Source organism: Dermacentor andersoni, chromosome 8 (genome assembly GCF_023375885.2).
Source record: "Dermacentor andersoni chromosome 8, qqDerAnde1_hic_scaffold, whole genome shotgun sequence".
NCBI classification, from domain to species: Eukaryota; Metazoa; Arthropoda; class Arachnida; order Ixodida; family Ixodidae; genus Dermacentor; species Dermacentor andersoni.
Window position 1 is genome coordinate 21,359,583 of NC_092821.1, and position 16,521 is coordinate 21,376,103.

General features: G+C 50.7%; 4 non-coding genes across 4 annotated transcripts; all 4 read left to right on the forward strand.

Annotated features, from left to right (window-relative positions):
- The first annotated feature begins 2,439 nt into the window (after positions 1 to 2,439).
- TRNAI-AAU (transfer RNA isoleucine (anticodon AAU)) lies at positions 2,440 to 2,513 on the forward strand. Its single transcript has one exon. It is a non-coding gene; the product is annotated as a tRNA-Ile (tRNA).
- A 4,683-nt stretch (positions 2,514 to 7,196) lies between these two features.
- On the forward strand, positions 7,197 to 7,270 carry TRNAI-AAU (transfer RNA isoleucine (anticodon AAU)). Its single transcript has one exon. It is a non-coding gene; the product is annotated as a tRNA-Ile (tRNA).
- Positions 7,271 to 8,857: 1,587 nt separating this feature from the next.
- On the forward strand, positions 8,858 to 8,931 carry TRNAI-AAU (transfer RNA isoleucine (anticodon AAU)). The gene has a single exon. It is a non-coding gene; the product is annotated as a tRNA-Ile (tRNA).
- Positions 8,932 to 15,418: 6,487 nt separating this feature from the next.
- Positions 15,419 to 15,492, forward strand: TRNAI-AAU (transfer RNA isoleucine (anticodon AAU)). Its single transcript has one exon. It is a non-coding gene; the product is annotated as a tRNA-Ile (tRNA).
- Positions 15,493 to 16,521: the final 1,029 nt, after the last annotated feature.

Below are 16,521 nucleotides of genomic sequence, written 5' to 3' on the forward strand. Positions count from 1 at the left end.
CGCGCACGCAAAATGACTCGCCCTTGTCTTTTGGTTGGCCGCGCCATAGCTCTCACTCGGCCTGCTAGCTCAGTCGCTTAGAGCTTCGTGCTAATAACGCGAAGGTCGTAGGGAGGATCCCTGCGCAGGCCACGATGTTTCTTTTTATGCATAACCCGACGGCTACCTTCTTTATTTTTTTCATTTTATTTTCTACGTGATCCACGTACGCATCCCTCTCTCTTCGCCGTCGCCGCCTACGCGCACGGAAAATGACTCGCCCTTTTCTTTTCGTTGGCCGCGCCATAGCATTCACTCGGCCTGCCACCTCAGTTGGTTAGAGCGTCGTGCTAATAACGCGAAGGTCGTAGGCAGGATCTCTTCGCAGGCCACGATGTTTCTTTTCATGCATATCCCGACGGCTACCTTCCTTATTTTTTACATTTTATTTTCTTACGTGATCCACGTACGCATCCCTCTCTCTTCGCCGTGGCTGCCTACGCGCCCGGAAAATGACTCGCCCTTGTCTTTTGGTTGGCCGCGCCATAGCTCTCACTCGGCCTGCTAGTTCAGTCGGTTAGAGCGTCGTGCTAATAACGCGAAGGTCGTAGGCAGGATCCCTGCGCAGGCCACGATGTTTCTTTTTATGCATATCCCGACCGCTACCTTCCTTATTTTTTACATTTTATTATCCACGTACGCATCCCTCTCTCTTCGCCGTCGCCGCCTACGCGACCGGAAAATGACGCACCCTTGTCTTTTGGTTGGCCGCGCCATAGCTCTCACTCGGCCTGCCAGCTCGGTCGGTTAGAGCGTCGTGCTAATAACGCCAATGTCGTAGGTAGGATCCCTGCGCAGGCCACGATGTTTCTTTTTATGCATATCCCGACCGCAAACCTTCCTTATTTTTTACATTTTATTTTCTTACGTGATCCACGTACGCATCCCTTTCTCTTCGCCGTCGCCGCCTACGCGCACGGAAAATGACTCACCCTTGTCTTTTGGTTGGCCGCGCCATAGCTCTCACTCGGTCTGCTAGCTCAGTCGGTTAGAGCGTCGTGCTAATAACGCGAAAGTCGTAGGTAGGATCCCTGCGCACGCCACGATGTTTCTTTTTATGCATGTCCCGAAAGCTACCTTCTTTATTTTTTATATTTTATTTTCTTACGTGACCCACGTACTCATCCCTCTCTTTTCGCCGTCGCCGCCTACGCGCACGGAAAATGACTCGCCCTTGTCTTTTGGTTGGCCGCGCCATAGCTCTCACTCGGCCTGCTAGTTCAGTCGGTTAGAGCGTCGTGCTAACAACGCGAAGGTCGTAGGCAGGATCCCTGCGCAGGCCACGATGTTTCTTTTTATGCATATCCCGACCGCAAACCTTCCTTATTTTTTACATTTTATTTTCTTACGTGATCCACGTACGCATCCCTTTCTCTTCGCCGTCGCCGCCTACGCGCACGGAAAATGACTCACCCTTGTCTTTTGGTTGGCCGCGCCATAGCTCTCACTCGGTCTGCTAGCTCAGTCGGTTAGAGCGTCGTGCTAATAACGCGAAAATCGTAGGTAGGATCCCTGCGCACGCCACGATGTTTCTTTTTATGCATGTCCCGAAAGCTACCTTCTTTATTTTTTATATTTTATTTTCTTACGTGACCCACGTACTCATCCCTCTCTTTTCGCCGTCGCCGCCTACGCGCACGGAAAATGACTCGCCCTTGTCTTTTGGTTGGCCGCGCCATAGCTCTCACGCGGCCTGCTAGTTCAGTCGGTTAGAGCGTCGTGCTAACAACGCGAAGGTCGTAGGCAGGATCCCTGCGCAGGCCACGATGTTTAATTTTATGCATATCCCGACCGCTACCTTCCTTATTTTTTACATTTTATTTTTTTACGTGATCCACGTACGCATCCCTCTCTCTTCGCCGTCGCCGCCTACGCGCACGGAAAATGACTCGCCCTTGTCTTTTGGTTGGCCGCGCCATAGCTCTCACTCGGCCTGCTAACTCAGTCGGTTAGAGCGTCGTGCTAATAACGCCAATGTGGTAGGTAGGATCCCTGTGCAGGCCACGATGTTTCTTTTTATGCATATCCCGACGGCTACCTTCTTTATTTTTTACATTTTATTTTCTTACGTGATCCACGTACGCATCCCTCTCTCTTCGCCGTCGCTGCCTACGCGCCCGGAAAATGACTAGCCCTTCTCTTTTGGTTGGCCGCGCCATAGCTCTCACTCGGCCTGCTAGTTCAGTCGGTTAGAGCGTCGTGCTAATAACGCGAAGGTCGTAGGCAGGATCCCTGCGCAGGCCACGATGTTTCTTTTTTTGCATATCGCGACCGCTACCTTCCTTATTTTTTACATTTTATTATCCACGTACGCATCCCTCTCTCTTCGCCGTCGCCGCCTACGCGCACGCAAAATGACTCACCCTTGTCTTTTGGTTGGCCGCGCCATAGCTCTCACTCGGCCTGCTAGCTCAGTCGGTTAGAGCTTCGTGCTAATAACGCGAAGGTCGTAGGGAGGATCCCTGCGCAGGCCACGATGTTTCTTTTTATGCATAACCCGACGGCTACCTTCTTTATTTTTTTCATTTTATTTTCTACGTGATCCACGTACGCATCCCTCTCTCTTCGCCGTCGCCGCCTACGCGCACGGAAAATGACTCGCCCTTTTCTTTTCGTTGGCCGCGCCATAGCATTCACTCGGCCTGCCACCTCAGTTGGTTAGAGCGTCGTGCTAATAACGCGAAGGTCGTAGGCAGGATCTCTTCGCAGGCCACGATGTTTCTTTTCATGCATATCCCGACCGCTACCTTCCTTATTTTTTACATTTTATTTCCTTACGTGATCCACGTACGCATCCCTCTCTCTTCGCCGTCGCCGCCTACGCGCACGGAAGATGACTCGCCCTTGTCTATTGGTTGGCCGCGCCATAGCTCTCACTCGGCCTGCTAGTTCAGTCGGTTAGAGCGTCGTGCTAATAACGCCAATGTCATAGGTAGGATCCCTGTGCAGGCCACGATGTTTCTTTTTATGCATATCCCGACGGCTACCTTCCTTATTTTTTACATTTTATTTTCTTACGTGATCCATGTACGCATCCCTCTCTCTTCGCCGTCGCTGCCTACGCGCCCGGAAAATGATTCGCGCTTGTCTTTTGGTTGGCCGCGCCATAGCTCTCACTCGGCCTGCTAGTTCAGTCGGTTAGAGCGTCGTGCTAATAACGCGAAGGTCGTAGGCAGGATCCCTGCGCAGGCCACGATGTTTCTTTTTATGCATATCCCGACCGCTACCTTCCTTCTTTTTTACATTTTATTATCCACGTACGCATCCCTCTCTCTTCGCCGTCGCCGCCCACGCGACCGGAAAATGACGCACCCTTGTCTTTTGGTTGGCCGCGCCATAGCTCTCACTCGGCCTGCCAGCTCGGTCGGTTAGAGCGTCGTGCTAATAACGCCAATGTCGTAGGTAGGATCCCTGCGCAGGCCACGATGTTTCTTTTTATGCATATCCCGACCGCAAACCTTCCTTATTTTTTACATTTTATTTTCTTACGTGATCCACGTACGCATCCCTTTCTCTTCGCCGTCGCCGCCTACGCGAACGGAAAATGACTCGCCCTTGTCTTTTGGTTGGCCGCGCCATAGCTCTCACTCGGCCTGCTAGCTCAGTCGGTTAGAGCGTCGTGTTAATAACGCGAAGGTCGTAGGCAGGATCTCTGCGCAGGTCACGATGTTTCTTTTCATGCATATCCCGACCGCTACCTTCCTTATTTTTTACATTTTATTTTCTTACGTGATCCACGTACGCATCCCTCTCTCTTCGCCGTCGCCGCCTACGCGCACGGAAAATGACTCGCCTTTGTCTATTGGTTGGCCGCGCCATAGCTCTCACTCGGCCTGCTAGTTCAGTCGGTTAGAGCGTCGTGCTAATAACGCCAATGTCGTAGGTAGGATCCCTGTGCAGGCCACGATGTTTCTTGTTATGCATATCCCGACGGCTACCTTCTTTATTTTTTACATTTTATTTTCTTACGTGATCCACGTACGCATCCCTCTCTCTTCGCCGTCGCTGCCTACGCGACCGGAAAATGACGCACCCTTGTCTTTTGGTTGGCCGCGCCATAGCTCTCACTCGGCCTGCCAGCTCGGTCGGTTAGAGCGTCGTGCTAATAACGCCAATGTCGTAGGTAGGATCCCTGCGCAGGCCACGATGTTTCTTTTTATGCATATCCCGATGGCTACCTTCCCTATTTTCTTGCATTTTATTTTCTTACGTGATCCACGTACGCATCCCTCTCTCTTCGCCGTCGCCGCCTACGCGCACGCAAAATGACTCGCCCTTGTCTTTTGGTTGGCCGCGCCATAGCTCTCACTCGGCCTGCTAGCTCAGTCGGTTAGAGCGTCGTGCTAATAACGCGAAGGTCGTAGGCAGGATCTCTGCGCAGGCCACGATGTTTCTTTTCATGCATATCCCGACCGCTACCTTCCTTATTTTTTACATTTTCTTACGTGATCCACGTACGCATCCCTCTCTCTTCGCCGTCGCCGCCTACGCGCACGGAAAATGACTCGCCTTTGTCTATTGGTTGGCCGCGCCATAGCTCTCACTCGGCCTGCTAGTTCAGTCGGTTAGAGCGTCGTGCTAATAACGCCAATGTCGTAGGTAGGATCCCTGTGCAGGCCACGATGTTTCTTGTTATGCATATCCCGACGGCTACCTTCTTTATTTTTTACATTTTATTATCCACGTACGCATCCCTCTCTCTTCGCCGTCGCCGCCTACGCGCACGCAAAATGACTCGCCCTTGTCTTTTGGTTGGCCGCGCCATAGCTCTCACTCGGCCTGCTAGCTCAGTCGCTTAGAGCTTCGTGCTAATAACGCGAAGGTCGTAGGGAGGATCCCTGCGCAGGCCACGATGTTTCTTTTTATGCATAACCCGACGGCTACCTTCTTTATTTTTTTCATTTTATTTTCTACGTGATCCACGTACGCATCCCTCTCTCTTCGCCGTCGCCGCCTACGCGCACGGAAAATGACTCGCCCTTTTCTTTTCGTTGGCCGCGCCATAGCATTCACTCGGCCTGCCACCTCAGTTGGTTAGAGCGTCGTGCTAATAACGCGAAGGTCGTAGGCAGGATCTCTTCGCAGGCCACGATGTTTCTTTTCATGCATATCCCGACGGCTACCTTCCTTATTTTTTACATTTTATTTTCTTACGTGATCCACGTACGCATCCCTCTCTCTTCGCCGTCGCTGCCTACGCGCCCGGAAAATGACTCGCCCTTGTCTTTTGGTTGGCCGCGCCATAGCTCTCACTCGGCCTGCTAGTTCAGTCGGTTAGAGCGTCGTGCTAATAACGCGAAGGTCGTAGGCAGGATCCCTGCGCAGGCCACGATGTTTCTTTTTATGCATATCCCGACCGCTACCTTCCTTATTTTTTACATTTTATTATCCACGTACGCATCCCTCTCTCTTCGCCGTCGCCGCCTACGCGACCGGAAAATGACGCACCCTTGTCTTTTGGTTGGCCGCGCCATAGCTCTCACTCGGCCTGCCAGCTCGGTCGGTTAGAGCGTCGTGCTAATAACGCCAATGTCGTAGGTAGGATCCCTGCGCAGGCCACGATGTTTCTTTTTATGCATATCCCGACCGCAAACCTTCCTTATTTTTTACATTTTATTTTCTTACGTGATCCACGTACGCATCCCTTTCTCTTCGCCGTCGCCGCCTACGCGCACGGAAAATGACTCACCCTTGTCTTTTGGTTGGCCGCGCCATAGCTCTCACTCGGTCTGCTAGCTCAGTCGGTTAGAGCGTCGTGCTAATAACGCGAAAGTCGTAGGTAGGATCCCTGCGCACGCCACGATGTTTCTTTTTATGCATGTCCCGAAAGCTACCTTCTTTATTTTTTATATTTTATTTTCTTACGTGACCCACGTACTCATCCCTCTCTTTTCGCCGTCGCCGCCTACGCGCACGGAAAATGACTCGCCCTTGTCTTTTGGTTGGCCGCGCCATAGCTCTCACTCGGCCTGCTAGTTCAGTCGGTTAGAGCGTCGTGCTAACAACGCGAAGGTCGTAGGCAGGATCCCTGCGCAGGCCACGATGTTTCTTTTTATGCATATCCCGACCGCAAACCTTCCTTATTTTTTACATTTTATTTTCTTACGTGATCCACGTACGCATCCCTTTCTCTTCGCCGTCGCCGCCTACGCGCACGGAAAATGACTCACCCTTGTCTTTTGGTTGGCCGCGCCATAGCTCTCACTCGGTCTGCTAGCTCAGTCGGTTAGAGCGTCGTGCTAATAACGCGAAAATCGTAGGTAGGATCCCTGCGCACGCCACGATGTTTCTTTTTATGCATGTCCCGAAAGCTACCTTCTTTATTTTTTATATTTTATTTTCTTACGTGACCCACGTACTCATCCCTCTCTTTTCGCCGTCGCCGCCTACGCGCACGGAAAATGACTCGCCCTTGTCTTTTGGTTGGCCGCGCCATAGCTCTCACGCGGCCTGCTAGTTCAGTCGGTTAGAGCGTCGTGCTAACAACGCGAAGGTCGTAGGCAGGATCCCTGCGCAGGCCACGATGTTTAATTTTATGCATATCCCGACCGCTACCTTCCTTATTTTTTACATTTTATTTTTTTACGTGATCCACGTACGCATCCCTCTCTCTTCGCCGTCGCCGCCTACGCGCACGGAAAATGACTCGCCCTTGTCTTTTGGTTGGCCGCGCCATAGCTCTCACTCGGCCTGCTAACTCAGTCGGTTAGAGCGTCGTGCTAATAACGCCAATGTGGTAGGTAGGATCCCTGTGCAGGCCACGATGTTTCTTTTTATGCATATCCCGACGGCTACCTTCTTTATTTTTTACATTTTATTTTCTTACGTGATCCACGTACGCATCCCTCTCTCTTCTCCGTCGCTGCCTACGCGCCCGGAAAATGACTAGCCCTTCTCTTTTGGTTGGCCGCGCCATAGCTCTCACTCGGCCTGCTAGTTCAGTCGGTTAGAGCGTCGTGCTAATAACGCGAAGGTCGTAGGCAGGATCCCTGCGCAGGCCACGATGTTTCTTTTTTTGCATATCGCGACCGCTACCTTCCTTATTTTTTACATTTTATTATCCACGTACGCATCCCTCTCTCTTCGCCGTCGCCGCCTACGCGCACGCAAAATGACTCACCCTTGTCTTTTGGTTGGCCGCGCCATAGCTCTCACTCGGCCTGCTAGCTCAGTCGGTTAGAGCTTCGTGCTAATAACGCGAAGGTCGTAGGGAGGATCCCTGCGCAGGCCACGATGTTTCTTTTTATGCATAACCCGACGGCTACCTTCTTTATTTTTTTCATTTTATTTTCTACGTGATCCACGTACGCATCCCTCTCTCTTCGCCGTCGCCGCCTACGCGCACGGAAAATGACTCGCCCTTTTCTTTTCGTTGGCCGCGCCATAGCATTCACTCGGCCTGCCACCTCAGTTGGTTAGAGCGTCGTGCTAATAACGCGAAGGTCGTAGGCAGGATCTCTTCGCAGGCCACGATGTTTCTTTTCATGCATATCCCGACCGCTACCTTCCTTATTTTTTACATTTTATTTCCTTACGTGATCCACGTACGCATCCCTCTCTCTTCGCCGTCGCCGCCTACGCGCACGGAAGATGACTCGCCCTTGTCTATTGGTTGGCCGCGCCATAGCTCTCACTCGGCCTGCTAGTTCAGTCGGTTAGAGCGTCGTGCTAATAACGCCAATGTCATAGGTAGGATCCCTGTGCAGGCCACGATGTTTCTTTTTATGCATATCCCGACGGCTACCTTCCTTATTTTTTACATTTTATTTTCTTACGTGATCCATGTACGCATCCCTCTCTCTTCGCCGTCGCTGCCTACGCGCCCGGAAAATGACTCGCGCTTGTCTTTTGGTTGGCCGCGCCATAGCTCTCACTCGGCCTGCTAGTTCAGTCGGTTAGAGCGTCGTGCTAATAACGCGAAGGTCGTAGGCAGGATCCCTGCGCAGGCCACGATGTTTCTTTTTATGCATATCCCGACCGCTACCTTCCTTCTTTTTTACATTTTATTATCCACGTACGCATCCCTCTCTCTTCGCCGTCGCCGCCCACGCGACCGGAAAATGACGCACCCTTGTCTTTTGGTTGGCCGCGCCATAGCTCTCACTCGGCCTGCCAGCTCGGTCGGTTAGAGCGTCGTGCTAATAACGCCAATGTCGTAGGTAGGATCCCTGCGCAGGCCACGATGTTTCTTTTTATGCATATCCCGACCGCAAACCTTCCTTATTTTTTACATTTTATTTTCTTACGTGATCCACGTACGCATCCCTTTCTCTTCGCCGTCGCCGCCTACGCGAACGGAAAATGACTCGCCCTTGTCTTTTGGTTGGCCGCGCCATAGCTCTCACTCGGCCTGCTAGCTCAGTCGGTTAGAGCGTCGTGCTAATAACGCCAATGTCGTAGGTAGGATCCCTGCGCAGGCCACGATGTTTCTTTTTATGCATATCCCGACCGCAAACCTTCCTTATTTTTTACATTTTATTTTCTTACGTGATCCACGTACGCATCCCTTTCTCTTCGCCGTCGCCGCCTACGCGAACGGAAAATGACTCGCCCTTCTCTTTTGGTTTGCCGCGCCATAGCTCTCACTCGGCCTGCTAGTTCAGTCGGTTAGAGCGTCGTGCTAATAACGCGAAGGTCGTAGGCAGGATCCCTGCGCAGGCCACGATGTTTCTTTTTATGCATATCCCGACCGCTACCTTCCTTATTTTTTACATTTTATTATCCACGTACGCATCCCTCTCTCTTCGCCGTCGCCGCCTACGCGCACGCAAAATGACTCGCCCTTGTCTTTTGGTTGGCCGCGCCATAGCTCTCACTCGGCCTGCTAGCTCAGTCGGTTAGAGCTTCGTGCTAATAACGCGAAGGTCGTAGGGAGGATCCCTGCGCAGGCCACGATGTTTCTTTTTATGCATAACCCGACGGCTACCTTCTTTATTTTTTTCATTTTATTTTCTACGTGATCCACGTACGCATCCCTCTCTCTTCGCCGTCGCCGCCTACGCGCACGCAAAATGACTCGCCCTTTTCTTTTCGTTGGCCGCGCCATAGCATTCACTCGGCCTGCCACCTCAGTTGGTTAGAGCGTCGTGCTAATAACGCGAAGGTCGTAGGCAGGATCTCTTCGCAGGCCACGATGTTTCTTTTCATGCATATCCCGACCGCTACCTTCCTTATTTTTTACATTTTATTTCCTTACGTGATCCACGTACGCATCCCTCTCTCTTCGCCGTCGCCGCCTACGCGCACGGAAGATGACTCGCCCTTGTCTATTGGTTGGCCGCGCCATAGCTCTCACTCGGCCTGCTAGTTCAGTCGGTTAGAGAGTCGTGCTAATAACGCCAATGTCGTAGGTAGGATCCCTGTGCAGGCCACGATGCTTCTTTTTATGCATATCCCGAAGGCTACCTTCCTTATTTTTTACATTTTATTTTCTTACGTGATCCACGTACGCATCCCTCTCTCTTCACCGTCGCTGCCTACGCGCCCGGAAAATGACTCGCCCTTGTCTTTTGGTTGGCCGCGCCATAGCTCTCACTCGGCCTGCTAGTTCAGTCGGTTAGAGCGTCGTGCTAATAACGCGAATGTCGTAGGCAGGATCCCTGCGCAGGCCACGATGTTTCTTTTTATGCATATCCCGACCGCTACCTTCCTTATTTTTTACATTTTATTATCCACGTACGCATCCCTCTCTCTTCGCCGTCGCCGCCGACGCGACCGGAAAATGACGCACCCTTGTCTTTTGGTTGGCCGCGCCATAGCTCTCACTCGGCCTGCCAGCTCGGTCGGTTAGATCGTCGTCCTAATAACGCCAATGTCGTAGGTAGGATCCCTGCGCAGGCCACGATGTTTCTTTTTATGCATATCCCGACCGCAAACCTTCCTTATTTTTTACATTTTATTTTCTTACGTGATCCACGTACGCATCCCTTTCTCTTCGCCGTCGCCGCCTACGCGCACGGAAAATGACTCGCCCTTGTCTTTTGGTTGGCCGCGCCATAGCTCTCACTCGGCCTGCTAGTTCAGTCGGTTAGAGCGTCGTGCTAACAACGCGAAGGTCGTAGGCAGGATCCCTGCGCAGGCCACGACGTTTCATTTTATGCATATCCCGACCGCTACCTTCCTTATTTTTTACATTTTATTTTCTTACGTGATCCACGTACGCATCCCTCTCTCTTCGCCGTCGCCGCCTACGCGCACGGAAAATGACTCGCCCTTGTCTTTTGGTTGGCCGCGCCATAGCTCCAACTCGGCCTGCTAGCACAGTTGATTCTACTTCCGGCCAACGAGCGTGACGGACGGCGAATCATGAGCTCCAGTGGAGCGGCGACAGCGGCCTTTTTTTGGCCGCGGAAACAGGTGGAACAGCGATGACGACGCAGGCTATCAGATTATTTTGCCTCCATTGCCAAAGGGGCGCGTCGTGCTAAACACCGTGTTTTTGCACGGCGACGTGCGAGCTAGACCCTACAAAGTAGAAGATTTCCGGGACGCATTTGGCCCAACTGGTTTGCTGCCGGAAGTGCTTGCCCTCGGGGCCTACCAGATTAACCACGTCTGGGCTGTGACCATGAACACCGCGGACGCTACGATAAGGATGCTGGAAGTCAAGGAGCTGAAGGTAAAGGGGCGGCACTGCATCGTGGTCGACCCTCAGGATCAGCAGGTGCGGCTGCGTCTTCATTGGTTAATACATGGTGTGGCCGATGAAGATGTAAGAACGGCATTGGCGGCTTTCGGTAAAGCCGTACAAGTCACCCGAGAGCAATGGCGCGTTCAGGGTATCAACGACAAGGGGACGACGACCCGGTCCGTCTTGCTCAAGCTCAACAGCGGCGTGAAGGTGGAAGATCTCCCGCACCAAATTATGGTCGCCGGTGAGCTGGCCCTAGTCGTCGTTCCTGGCAGGCCAATGCAGTGCTTGCGCTGTCAAGACACTGGTCATGTACGACGAGACTGCAAGGTTCCCCGGTGCTCGCAATGCCGTCGGTTTGGACACGCCGAGGACCAGTGCGTACGTACATACGCCTCTATGACTGGGCCAGCCGAAGGCAATGACACAGCAAGGTTGGTAATGGACGCGGCCGAGGCCGAAGACGCGGCGATAGGGGCAGGAGACCAGGCAACCCCATGTGCTGTAGGCGGTGTGCTTGCACCTGATGTGGGCGCGGGGACACCACCGGACAAGGAAAACTCTACTGAAGGTGTGGCAAAAAAGCCAGCAGAAGAGACCAAGGAAGAAAGCAAGAGCAGCCTAACGGAAGCTAGCGAGCAAATGAAGACAGCTGAGGACCAGTCGGCGCAGAACGACCCTATGAGCAGCAATGTCGGAGCCTCGGTCAAACGGCCTCTTGAGAAGGCTGCAGACAGCAGCGCAGCGAACCAAGGAAGTGGGGAAGACGGGCCGCCTTCGAAGACGCCAACGGGCAGGCGCAGCAGCTACAAGGCACGACCGAACACCGCTAACGCAGACAAGAAGTCCGAGAAGAAGCCGCCACCGCTCTCCAGTGGTACCGGTCCACCGGGCGGCTCCGGGGGCGTCTAGCTGTGTGCTAGGCGCTAAAGGTAAACACCATGCTCCGGGCCAAAACTTTTCACTAGACCTATAATCATGGCTCCCAAGCCGTCGCTTAGATTGGCCACGCTAAACGTTCGAGGTCTGGCCGCCAAGCGAAAACAGAGCCAAGTGTGTAGGCTGCTGGTGGACTATGACCTTGACGTGTTAGCCGTGCAAGAGACAAAAGTAGATGGTGATGAAAAGACCCGCAGTATGGTTCAGCGCTTTACGCAACGCTACTACGCGGTAGTGAGCCACGCCTTAGGGACGTCGGCGGGCTGCGTGCTGTTTGTTAGAGAATTACCCGGTATAACGGTGAAAGGTTTTTATTCATGTCCAACTGGTAGATTAGTTTTCTGTGATTTTGCTTTGCATAGAATTGAATGGCGGGCGATATGTATTTATGCACCAAATGCGTTGGAGGAACGGGCTTTGTTTTTTTCCATGTTAAAAGAGTATATATCTTCTGAAAAGGAGATGGTGCTGTTAGGTGATTTTATTTGTGTTCTCAATGCCCGAGATCGGTCTAATAGAGGTTTAAGGAGCGATAAAAGTAGGGATGTTTTGAACGAGATAATTACTGAATGCGAATTTGCGGATGTGGCGGAATGTATGATAGGGACGCGAGATGTGCGTTTCACGCACTATCAAGGAAACAGCCATGCGCGCTTAGATCGTATTTACTTGTCGCTTCAAGCAATACCAATGTGTAATAGTTACAGTGTATATCCTATTTCCTTCACTGATCATTGTCTGGGTAAATGTGACTTAGGAAGGAAGAAAAAAGGTGGCAGCTTCTCTTGGGAGCTGTGGAAAATGAATTCAAACTTAACTACTGACGAAAGTTTCGGAGAATATGTATCGGACTGCATCAAAAAAATTCTAATGAGCGGCGAGGGTGAATTAAAAGATCGATGGGAAGTGTTTAAACAGTGCATTAAAATGAAAGCCATCGATCGTTCCGTAGCAATAATGCATGAAACAAAAAAGAAAGAGAAGGAACTGCGAATAATCTTGGAAAAGCTGACAGAACTGGAGTGCCAAGAACCGGGAGAATACAAAAGCGACATACGGAATATTAAACAGAAACTTGAACTGCATGATGAGGAACGCTATCGCGGAGCGATAGTTCGTGCTCGAGCCGAATCCTTTGCGATAGGGGAGGCGCCCACAAGAAGGGCGCTCGGACTGGAAAAATCGCACGCTCGACGTAATCATATTGACGTGATCGAGGTGGGTGGTAACGAAGTTACAGATAATGACAGTATCGCACGTGCGTTTTTTGAACACTACGAAAATCTGTTCGCATTTAGGCAGGTGGACCTAGAACGGTTTAAGACGAACTTCTTGAAAAGAATGCCTCAACTGACTGAAGAAAGAAAAGTAGCATTAGAAACGCCGATAACTGTTTTTGAAGTGGAACGCGCAATTGACAGTTTGAATCCTGGCAAGTCACCGGGCCCTGATGGGCTTTGCGCTCTGTGGTACAATCGGTTTAAATAGGAATTGTCAGCAGTACTTGTAGCAATATTTAACGAAGCGTACGATGGTAAGGCGTTACCGCCATCTTTCGGTCAATCACACACTGTGTTGATTCCGAAGACAGAGGATGTAGATAAGTTGAAAAGTGTAACATCACACAGACCAATAGCACTCACAAATGTAGACTATAAGATACTAATGAAAGTCTTAGCAGCTAGACTTCAGTCGGTTGTTAAAGACATAGTCGGCCCACACCAAACGTGTGGAATTAAGGGTCGCACTATTGCGACAAATGTTCACAAGATGCACTCAGTTCTTGAATGTTGTGACTCCATTGAAGCGTGTGTGGCCATACTTCAATTGGATCTGGAGAAGGCATTTGATTGCGTAACGCATGCTATTTTGTTTGCAGTGTTGGAACACATTAATGTCGGATCCGTCATCACGGATGGTGTAGCTCTGGCGTATCGGAACTGCTCTACCAGACTAATTATTAACAAAGAATTGGGGGCCCCCATTAAAGTGCAGCGTTCCGTGCGTCAAGGCTGTCCCATCAGTCCACTTTTGTTTTGTATATATATTGAAACATTATGTTTGTCAATAATTGAAAATAATTCTATCCATGGTTTTCGTTCACAATCTTCAGAGGTAAAACTGTTCGCATATGCCGATGATGTGGCGGTATGTTGTATTGACTACGAAGGCATTGAAGAAACCATTCGAAGTGTTAAATTTTTCAGCGACGTTACAGGGAGCCGAGTAAACTGGGGAAAGTGTCTGGGATTTTGGCACGGCGTGTGGCCGTTCACCCCGGGCATTTTTGCCAATGTTGTATGGCAGAAAGCGCCTGTGAAGTACCTTGGTGTGCCACTTGAGTTCTACAAAAATAATAATGACTACTGGCAGCAAAAAGCAGAACTCTTACGTGAAAAGGCGAATGCTTGGAGGGCGAATTATCTCTCTATGTTTGCGAGGGCAACCGTGTGTAACACGTTTTTTGTGGCTAAGCTATGGTATGTGATACAAGTGATGCACTGTTCTAGCATAAATGTGCAGAAACTTCATAGGGTTTTTGCGACCTTTGTGTGGGGATCGACGTGGGAAAGGTGCAGTCGCACAAATTTGTTCAGGACTGTGAAGTGTGGGGGACTTGGACTGGCACACCTTTTTGTCAAACAATTAGCTAATAGATTTTTCTTTTTTCGCGAGGTCAGCGACCCATTTCTGCAAACGGTGTGCCAGGCCAGATTAGGGCGACTGCTACCTGAATATGTTATTAGCACGCAAGTCCTGACGGGGACGGCACAAGGTTATTTTCGGGAAGTAGTAGCGAGTGTGCGATTTTTGAGTGTGCGTTTTTCTAATGATTATTTATATTCCGTTAAAAAGAGGAAACTGTATAAAGATTTATGTGATATAGTGTTGCCAATCCCGTTGTACAGGGTGATATACAGTGCAGGCCTGGGTCAGAACGTACTCAAACGGGTTAAAAGAATGCAAGTAGCACCAAGTGCAAAAACTTTCTTTTTCAAACTGCATACCGGAACTCTCCCTGTAAGAACCTTCGTAGAGGAGCGTGGGTTTTATATGCCATGGGGGTCTCACTGCATTATTTGCAAAAAGCCGCAAACGATCGACCACGTTTTCCTTCACTGTTGAGAAGCGGTGTTCTTCTGGGATGTGTTGCAGAGGACAATCAAAAAAGAATTCCCACTAGACACGCATGGAATTAGGTACCTTGCGACAGACAACGAAGAAGGTGTACCTTTCGATCTAATCATGCTGACAGGCCTGCACAGTATATGGCGCTCAAGAATGACTGGCTTCTACTGTGAACCGGATGCAAGACCAGCAAGGCTGTACTTTAGAGAGAGCATTGCTCGGTTAGTAGAAGTGGAAAAAACAAAAGAATGTCTTTCTCCCTGGGTAGCCAGGGTAGAAACCTTAGTCACACTAAAGGAATTTTAAGTGACAACGTCAGTCAGAAGACGACTGATGGCTTTCCTCTCAATGTGTTGACAAATTGTATTGTAACCCCGTCTTGACTTTTCATGTGTTATAAGTGTATTGTTGTTGCAAAACCGGTAATAAAGAAAAAAAAAAGCCTGCTAGCTCAGTTCGTTAGAGCGTCGTGCTAATAACGCGAAGGTCGTAGGCAGGATCCCTGCGCAGGCCACGATGTTTCTTTTCATGCATATCCCGACCGCTACCTTCCTTATTTTTTACATTTTATTTTCTTACGTGATCCACGTATACGCATCCCTCTCTGTTCGCCGTCGCCGCCTACGCGACCGGAAAATGACTCGCCCTTGTCTTTTGGTGTGCTGCGCCATACTCTTACTCGGCCTGCTAGCTCAGTTGGTTAGAGCGTCGTGCTAATAACGCGAAGGTCGTAGGTTCGATCCCTGCGCAGGCCACGATGTTTCTTTTTATGCATAACCGGACGGCTACCTTCTTTATTTTTTTCATTTTATTTTCTACGTGATCCACGTACGCATCACTCTCTCTTCGCCGTCGCCGCCTACGCGCACGGAAAATGACTCGCCCTTTTCTTTTCGTTGGCCGCGCCATAGCATTCACTCGGCCTGCTACCTCAGTTGGTTAGAGCGTCGTGCTAATAACGCGAAGGTCGTAGGCAGGATCCCTGCGCAGGCCACGATGTTTCTTTTCATGCATATCCCGACCGCTACCTTCCTTATTTTTTACATTTTATTTTCTTACGTGATCCACGTACGCATCCCTCTCTGTTCGCCGTCGCCGCCTACGCGTCCGGAAAATGACTCGCCCTTGTCTTTTAGTTGGCCGCGCCATAGCTCTCTCTCGGCCTGCTAGTTCAGTCGGTTAGAGCGTCGTACTAATAACGCCAATGTCGTAGGTAGGATCCCTGTGCAGGCCACGATGTTTCTTTTTATGCATATCCCGACGGCTACCTTCGTTATTTTTTACATTTTATTTTCTTACGTGATCCACGTACGCATCCCTCTCCCTTCGCCGTCGCTGCCTACGCGCACGGAAAATGACTCGCCCTTGTCTTTTGGTTGGCCGCGCCATAGCTCTCACTCGGCCTGCTAGTTCAGTCGGTTAGAGCGTCGTGCTAATAAAGCGAAGGTCGTAGGCAGGATCCCTGCGCAGGCCACGATGTTTCTTTTTATGCATATCCCGACCGCTACTTTCCTTATTTTTTACATTTTATTTTCTTACGTGATCCACGTACGCATCCCTCTCTTTTCGCCGTCGCCGCCTACGCCCACGGAAAATGACTCGCCCTTGTCTTTTGGTTGGCCGCGCCATAGCTCTCACTCGGCCTGCTAGCTCGATTCCACTTCCGGACGCGCTAGCGAAAAGTTGTGTCACCATGAGCTCCGATGGAGCGGATACAGCGGCCCATATGGGTCGTGGAAACAGGTTTTTTGCTGAATAAAACCAAGGATATGAAGTCGTTCTGC